The following is a 7,384-nucleotide window of genomic DNA, read 5'->3' on the forward strand; positions in this document are numbered from 1 at the left end:
ATTAAAAAATGTGATATATTACATTCCCTGCATATCCACCATCTACTAATAAAGTTTCCCTATCAAAAATGCGATATATGCTCCCTGCATACCCACCATCTACTAATAGTTTCCCTATCAAAAATTATGTTTACTGCATACCTACCATCTACTAATAGTTTCTCTATCCAAAAATGTGATATATTATCTTATATTGGAGCACTGGGGAACTACCAGAGGACTGGAAAAGAGCTGATGCAGTTTCCATCTTCAAAAAAGGAAAAAAAAAATGGATCCAGGAAAGTATAGACCTATCAGCCTGACCTCAATACCTGGGAAGATTCTGGAAAAGCTAATCAAGCAACGAATCAGCGAACATCTAGAGGCAAACAAAGTCATTATCAAAAGCCAACATGGGTTTGTCAAAAAACAGATCATGCCAGACTAATCTTATTGCATTCTTTGACCAGGTGACAAAATTAGTGGACCAGAGAAATGCTGCGGATATAATTTACTTGGACTTCAGTAAGGCATTTGACAAAGTAGACCACAACCTACTACTTGAGAAGATAGAAAAATGCAGGTTAGACAGCATCACCACCAGATGGATCCGTAGCTGGCTGACCGGCCGTACTCAGCGAGTGGTCCTCAATGGAACCGCATCTACATGGGGGGGAAGTGTGTAGTGGGGTGCCCCAGGGCTCTGTTCTGGGCCCAGTGCTCTTCAACATCTTCATCAATGACTTTGATGAGAGAACAGAAGGGGAACTCATCACATTTGCAGACGACACCAAACTAGCAGGAGTAGCCGACACCCCAGAAGACAAACACAGGATCCCAAAAGATCTTGACCAACTTGAACAACAAAATGAGTTTCAGTGTGGAGGTGTCACACTCACAATCAGCCACCCTGCCAATGTTCCCTGGTGCTGGATGGGCGGAGGGGGGGGGCGCAGAACGGGGCTTATAAAGCAGCCCCCAACCCACCAGAATGCCCCTGTACAAAAGGCAGAGGACTTATGAACTCTGGACAGCAAAGCAAAGTCATAGATAAAGCAGGTTGCAAACCTGCTTTTGCAAAACCCTCACACGAGGCGAAGACGGGCAAAGATTAGGAGAAAGGAAGGAAAGACTGGACAACGACCCCCTCCCTCCCCTGCTGGCCACACGCCAATCAACTTTGGAGAAATCACCAGGTGTAACGTTTGAGGATCAATCACAGGTGAAACCGGGCAAGAGATGAAAGGTGGAGAGACACGCCTGTCCCTTGCAGGTTGAACCTGGACAAGGTCCTAGGTGCGGCTGCATTTTATGGCCGTGTTTGTACCTGGGATCCAGCATGGACTCACCTGTTTACGAAGGTTCATCATTCCCAGCCTTGGGGGGGAGGGGAGGGGGGTCCAGGAGCTCTTCTAAGGCTGGTGGGACTGCCTGGGACCCAGACTCACACGTCCCTTGGGCTCCGGAGTCCTTCCAAATCAGTTTGTTATCCCTCCCCTTTCTATGGAATCACAGAGCTGGGAGGGACCTCGGAGGTCTGCTAGTCCAACCCCCTGCTCAGGCAGGAGACCCTAACAGAATCACAGCGCTGGGAGGGACCTCGGAGGTCTGCTAGTCCAACCCCCTGCTCAAACAGGAGACCCTAACAAAATGACAGAGCTGGGAGGGACCTCGGAGGTCTGCTAGTCCAACCCCTGCTCAACAAGAGACCCTAATAGAATCACAGAGCTGGGAGGGACCTCGGAGGTCTGCTAGTCCAACCCCCTGCTCAAGCAGGAGACCCTAACAGAATCACCGAGCTGGGAGGGACCTCGGAGGTCTGCTAGTCCAACCCCCTGCTCAAGCAGGAAACCCTAATAGAATCACCGAGCTGGAAGGGACCTCAGAGGTCTGCTAGTCCAACCCCTGCTCAACAAGAGACCCTAATAGAATCACCGAGCTGGGAGGGACCTCGGAGGTCTGCTAGTCCAACCCCTCTGCTCAGGCAGGAGACCCTCTATACTATTTCAGACAAGTGGCTGTCCAGTCTCTTCTTAAAAGCCTCCAGTGATGGAGCAGCACCCATAACTTGTGAAGGCGTCACTCGCACCTGGATCCAGCACGGGCTCACCGGAAGGTTCGCCGTTCCTACAACGTTTGGCGGTTCCGGAGCTTTTCTAGGGCTGGTGGGACTGCTTGGGATCTGGATTCCTAACTGTTTGATTATATCACCACTCCCCTTTATTGAATGTGACTTAGGGCAGAGTGTCAGGGGGTGGGAGAGTGGATAAGGGCACCAGTAGGGCTTAAAGGGGGTGGACGGAGGGCTGCAGCCTGGCCGGCCTTGGCAGGAGACCTTCTGATCTACGGAAGGATGCCAGAAAGGGACAGCCACGCCAAGGACTCAGCCGGGGGGGGGGGGTCTAGGACAACTCCCCACAGTCAATTCACCACGGCCATCTCGTCTGACTCCAGCCACCTCGCCGCACTAATAGCGAAGAAATCGTTGAACAGCGTCGTTGAAGAAAGGATGCCAGAGGAAGGGCAAAATAAAACGCACACGACCAAAATTTAAATTATTTTAAACATTATTTCAAGTAGTTCAACTGCATTGTTGAATTGTCCCTCAGCGAGTTGTCCCAGGGTGGGCCGTCCCGTTCTGCGGCCAGGCGCTCTGCCCGTCCCGTTCTGCACACGTGCTATCGGGAGAAGGGGGTCACAGGCAGAGAAGCGGGGGAGGGGGTGCACCAGGAGGACTCAACCGTGGGGAAAGGCTCCAAGTGGGGCCATGTCCAGCCCCCCCCTTTGCAAACTGCCCCAAAGCCCACCTCTAGGGGCAACCCCAGACCCTCCGCTCGCTTCAGTGTGAAACGGTTCAAATGTGTCAAGGAATTGCGTAGATGCAATTCTTATTGCATTCTTTGACCAGGTGACAAAATTGGTGGATCAGAGGAATGCTGTGGATCTAATTTACTTGGACTTCAGTAAGACGCTTGATAAAGTAGACTACAACCTACTACTTGATAAGATAGAAAAATGTGGGTTAGACATCATCACCACCAGACGGATTCGTAGCTGGCTGACCGGCCGTACTCAGCGTGTGGTCCTCAATGGAACCGCATGTACATGGAGGGAAGTTTGTAGTGGGGTGCCCCAGGGCTCTGTTCTGGGCCCAGTGCTCTTCAACATCTTCATCAATGATTTGGACGAGGGGATAGATGGGGAACACATCAAGTGTGCAGACGACACCAAGCTGGCAGGAATATCCAACACTCCAGAAGACAGGCTTAAGATACAGGAGGATCTGGACAGACTTGAACATTGGGTGCTATCCAACAAAATGAAATTCAATGGTGAAAAAAGTAAGGTTCTACATTTTGGGCAAGAAAAAACAGGTGCACAGGTATAGTATAGGTGGTACCTTGCTCAATAGTAGCAATTGTGAGAGAGATCTGGGAGTCCTAGTGGACCATCACTTAAATAGGAGCCAGCCGTGTGCTGCAGCTGCCAAAAAAGCCAACACAGTGCTGGGCTGCATTAACAGAGGATAGAATCAAGATCACGTGAAGTGTTAATACCACTTTACAAAGCCTTGCTAAGGCCACACTTGGAATGCTGCATCCAGTTTTGGTCACCACGATATAAAAAATATGTTGAGACTCTAGAACACGGGTGTCAAACTCACCACGTCATGTGATGTGTTACAACGTATCTCGACTCTTTTTGCATTGCGGGCAATGGGGTGAGCACGGCTTTGGTATGATGAAAACGGCCCTTGGGCCGGCAGTTTGACACCCCTACTCTAGAAAGAGTGCAGAGAAGAGCAACAAAGATGATCAGGGGACTGGAGGCTAAAACATACAAGGAATGGTTGCTGGAATTGGGTATGTCTAGTTTAATGAAGAGAAGGACGAGGCGGGGGGGACATGACAGCAGTCTTCCAATATCTCAGGGGTTGCCCCAAAGAAGAGGGAGAAAAGCTATTCTCTAAAGCTCCTGAAGGCAGGATAAGAAGCAATGGATGGAAACTAAACAGAGAGAAGCAACCTAGAACTAAGGAGAAATTTCCTGACAGTGAAAACAATTAACCAGTGGAACAACCTGCCTCCAGAAGGTGTGAATGCTGCAACACTGGACATTTTAAAGAAAAGACTGGGCAGCCATTTGTCTGAAATGGTATAGGACAGTGGTGGCGAACCTATGGCACGGGTGCCAGAGGCGGCACTCAGAGCCCTCTCTGTGGGCACGCATGCCGTCACCCCAGTCCTAGGCCTTCAGCTGGGTTTTATAAAACCTTTTCGCTTTAGGCCTCCGCCGCCGTGTGCAAAAAAAAAAAAAAAAGGTTTCAATCAATTAGTCAATTTCAACTTCTTGCGGCGAAAAAAAAATCTCGCAAAGTTGGAATTGATTGATTGAACTTTTTAGTCCCACCCAGTCTGCCGTTACCACTGCAGCCACGCCCACCCAATGGGCCACACCAACCAAAATGGCCACACCCAGCCAATGGGCCACACCCACTCGGCACCCAATGATGCATAAGTGGGTTTTGGGTTGCAGTTTGGGCGCTCGGGTCTCCAAAAGGTTCGCCATCAATGGTATAGGATTTCCTGCCTGGGCAGGGGGTTGGACTAGAGGACCTCCAATGTACCTTCCAACTTTATTATTATTATTATGAAGAAACTGGACAGCCATTTATCTGAAATGGTATAGGGTTTCCTGCCTGAGCAGGGGGTTGGACTACATGACCTCCAACTTTATTATTATTAAGATGAAGTCAGAGACACTGACACAAACCTGTTGTCTTTTATACATGTATATAAATATGCGTAACATGCAAACTTACAAGAGTCTTTGTCTTCATCCAGAAGAGAAGAAAACGCAAGACAGTCAGGGACACAGGAAGATCCTGAGGTAAAATTAAACATTATGCACAACACAAAGAAAAAAGGCGGGGGGAGGAAGGGAAACGCCCCCTTTATACTTGCGGCAACCAATCACAGCGCAGATCGCCTCTTGCATGAGCAGACCAGAGTCAGGGAGACAGAAATATCCTGAGGTAAATTAAAGAGCAGGCAGCAGAACACGGGAGAAAAAAGGCGGGAAAAAAGAGGAACGCCCCCTTTGTAATTAAGGCAACCAATCACAGCGCAGACAGCCTCCAGCATGAGCAGAAAAGGCAGCCAGGAGCGCGGGAACCTCCTGAGGTAAAATTAAAGAGCCGGCAGAACAAGGCGGAAGAGAAAAGGCGGGAAGAAAGGGAGACGCCCCCCCCTCGCCGTTTTCTAGCCCCCCCATTAGTGAGATTCCTGGAGCCCCCCTCCCTCTCACGGAGCTCCTCTTTGGCCCCTTCGCCGAGCCTGGGGGGGGGTCTGTGAGGGGGGGTCAGGATTGAATCCCCCCCTCCCCAGGTGTTCTGCCATTCNGCCCCCTTCACACTTGCTTCAACCAATCACAGTGCAGATCGCCTCATGCATGAGCAGACAAGACAGGAACACAGGAACATCCTGAGGTAAAATTAAACAGCGGGCAGAAGACAGAGAAGAAAAAAGGCGGGAAGGGAGGTGCCCCCTTCACACTTGCAGCAACCAATCACAGTGCAGATCGCCTCATCCATGAGCAGACAAGACAGGAACACAGGAACATCTTGAGGTAAAATTAAACAGTGAACTTAGGAGAAATCACAAGGTTTATCTTTGAGAAGGAACCAAAAGGGAAGGCGAGGAACAGAGAACAGGCGGAGGGAGAGACTGTCCTGGGTGGTGGGAACAGGGTACGATGGCCGTATGCTGCTGACCGGGTCCCCATCTTGTTTTTTCTCCCCTTTGGGTTGCAGGGCCTGAGCAGAGGATCGTCCTTGTGGGCAAAGCCGGAAGTGGGAAAAGTGCGACGGGAAACACAATCCTGGGAAGCAACGTCTTTACCTCTGCTATGTCACTAACCTCAATCACTCTGAGTTGCCAAAAGGAGGAGACATGGTGGAATGGCAGGAAGGTTGTGGTGGTCGACATGCCAGCCTTTTTCAACAACAGGGTTCCAGGGTTCCAAAGTGTGGCAGAAGTGAAGAAATGTATAGAGTGTTGCCCCCCCAGGTCCCCATGCTATTCTGTGGGTCATACGTCCTGGCTGTTTCACCCAGGAGGAGGAGAATCGGCTGATCAAAGAGATCTTCAGTCACAAAGGCAAGAATTATATGATCATTTTGTTCACCCGCAAGGATGATCTGGAAGATGAGACTCTGGAGCAGCGGTTCTCAACCTATGGGTCGCGACCCCATTTGGGGTCGATCGACCATTTCACAGGGGTCGTCAAGCAAGGCTGTCTGCCATTTTTTTCCCCTTTTCCGGTGGGTGCCTTACCTCCCTTGAGCTGGGCCAGCTGGTGGTCGGCCTGCTCCGTCTCTGCCGCTTGCCAGCTACGCCTCAGCCGGCGCAGGGGGGCGGAACCATGCATGCGTGGTGCTCCTGGGCAGGGAAAGTCCTCGACTTACGACCGGTTGGGTAGTCCTCGACTTACGACCGGTTTAGTCCTCGACTTACAACCGGTTTAGCCCTCGACGTACGACTGGTTGGGGGTTGCGGCATTAAAAAGGTTGAGAACCACTGCTCTGGAGGAATTCATATCTGAGGCAGACGTCTCGCTTCAGGAACCCGTAGCCTATTGTGGGAACCGCTGCCTGGCCTTCAACAAGGCCAAAGGGGCAGAACGGGAGGCTCAGGTGGCCGAACTGATGAAGATGAACGGGGATGCGACTTGCTACACGGAGGACATGCTGAGGACAGACATAAACAACTTCAAAGAAATACGTGGCCTCTCCTGGTGTCCTCTGCTCTAACGGACACCGAAAAGCCTCTCTGGTCGATCCTCTGCTCGAAGGAGGCAGCCCTGTCAAAGGCCACAGCCTTGCATTTCCCCCCCTTTAAGTTCTAATCCAGCCCTCGCTAGGAGACCTCCAAAGAAGTTCGTGGCTGAGTCATGCCGAGCCGATTCCTTCTCCCGAGAATCTGGTTTCTCCCCTCGGATGACAGGGCTTTCTTCAATGGGAAGATCCTGCCCCCCCTCCCCCCGGTATCAATTAACCCCACAGATTAATTCTCCACCATCCTGGACCCTTAGGAAGGACACTCTCTTTCGGGCGTCCCATCTCTCGGTCCTTTTCAGGTACACCAGGCCAGGAAACCACCAACTCAAGGAATATCAGAGCTTGACTTTATAAACAACAGCAGAAGAATCTTGAAAATGTTTCCCCTTTGCGCCGACTGGCGCCAAAGAGCATCAAGGCTTGAGGTTCTTTCTCACCCCTTCCTGTTTTCCTGGGGTGAACTGTTATTTTCCGAACAGCTGCCTGATAGATAGATTCCTTCCTTCCTTCCTTCCTTCCTTCCTTCCTTCCTTCCTTCCTTCCTTCCTTCCTTCCTTCCTTCCTTCC

General features: G+C 50.8%; 1 pseudogene; it reads left to right on the forward strand.

Moving 5' to 3' along the window:
- The first annotated feature begins 4,789 nt into the window (after nucleotides 1-4,789).
- Nucleotides 4,790-6,790, forward strand: LOC107300132 (annotated as a pseudogene).
- Nucleotides 6,791-7,384: the final 594 nt, after the last annotated feature.

Source organism: Protobothrops mucrosquamatus, unplaced genomic scaffold (assembly GCF_001527695.2).
Source record: "Protobothrops mucrosquamatus isolate PMUCROS unplaced genomic scaffold, P.Mucros_1.0 scaffold6193, whole genome shotgun sequence".
Classification (NCBI taxonomy): Eukaryota; Metazoa; Chordata; class Lepidosauria; order Squamata; family Viperidae; genus Protobothrops; species Protobothrops mucrosquamatus.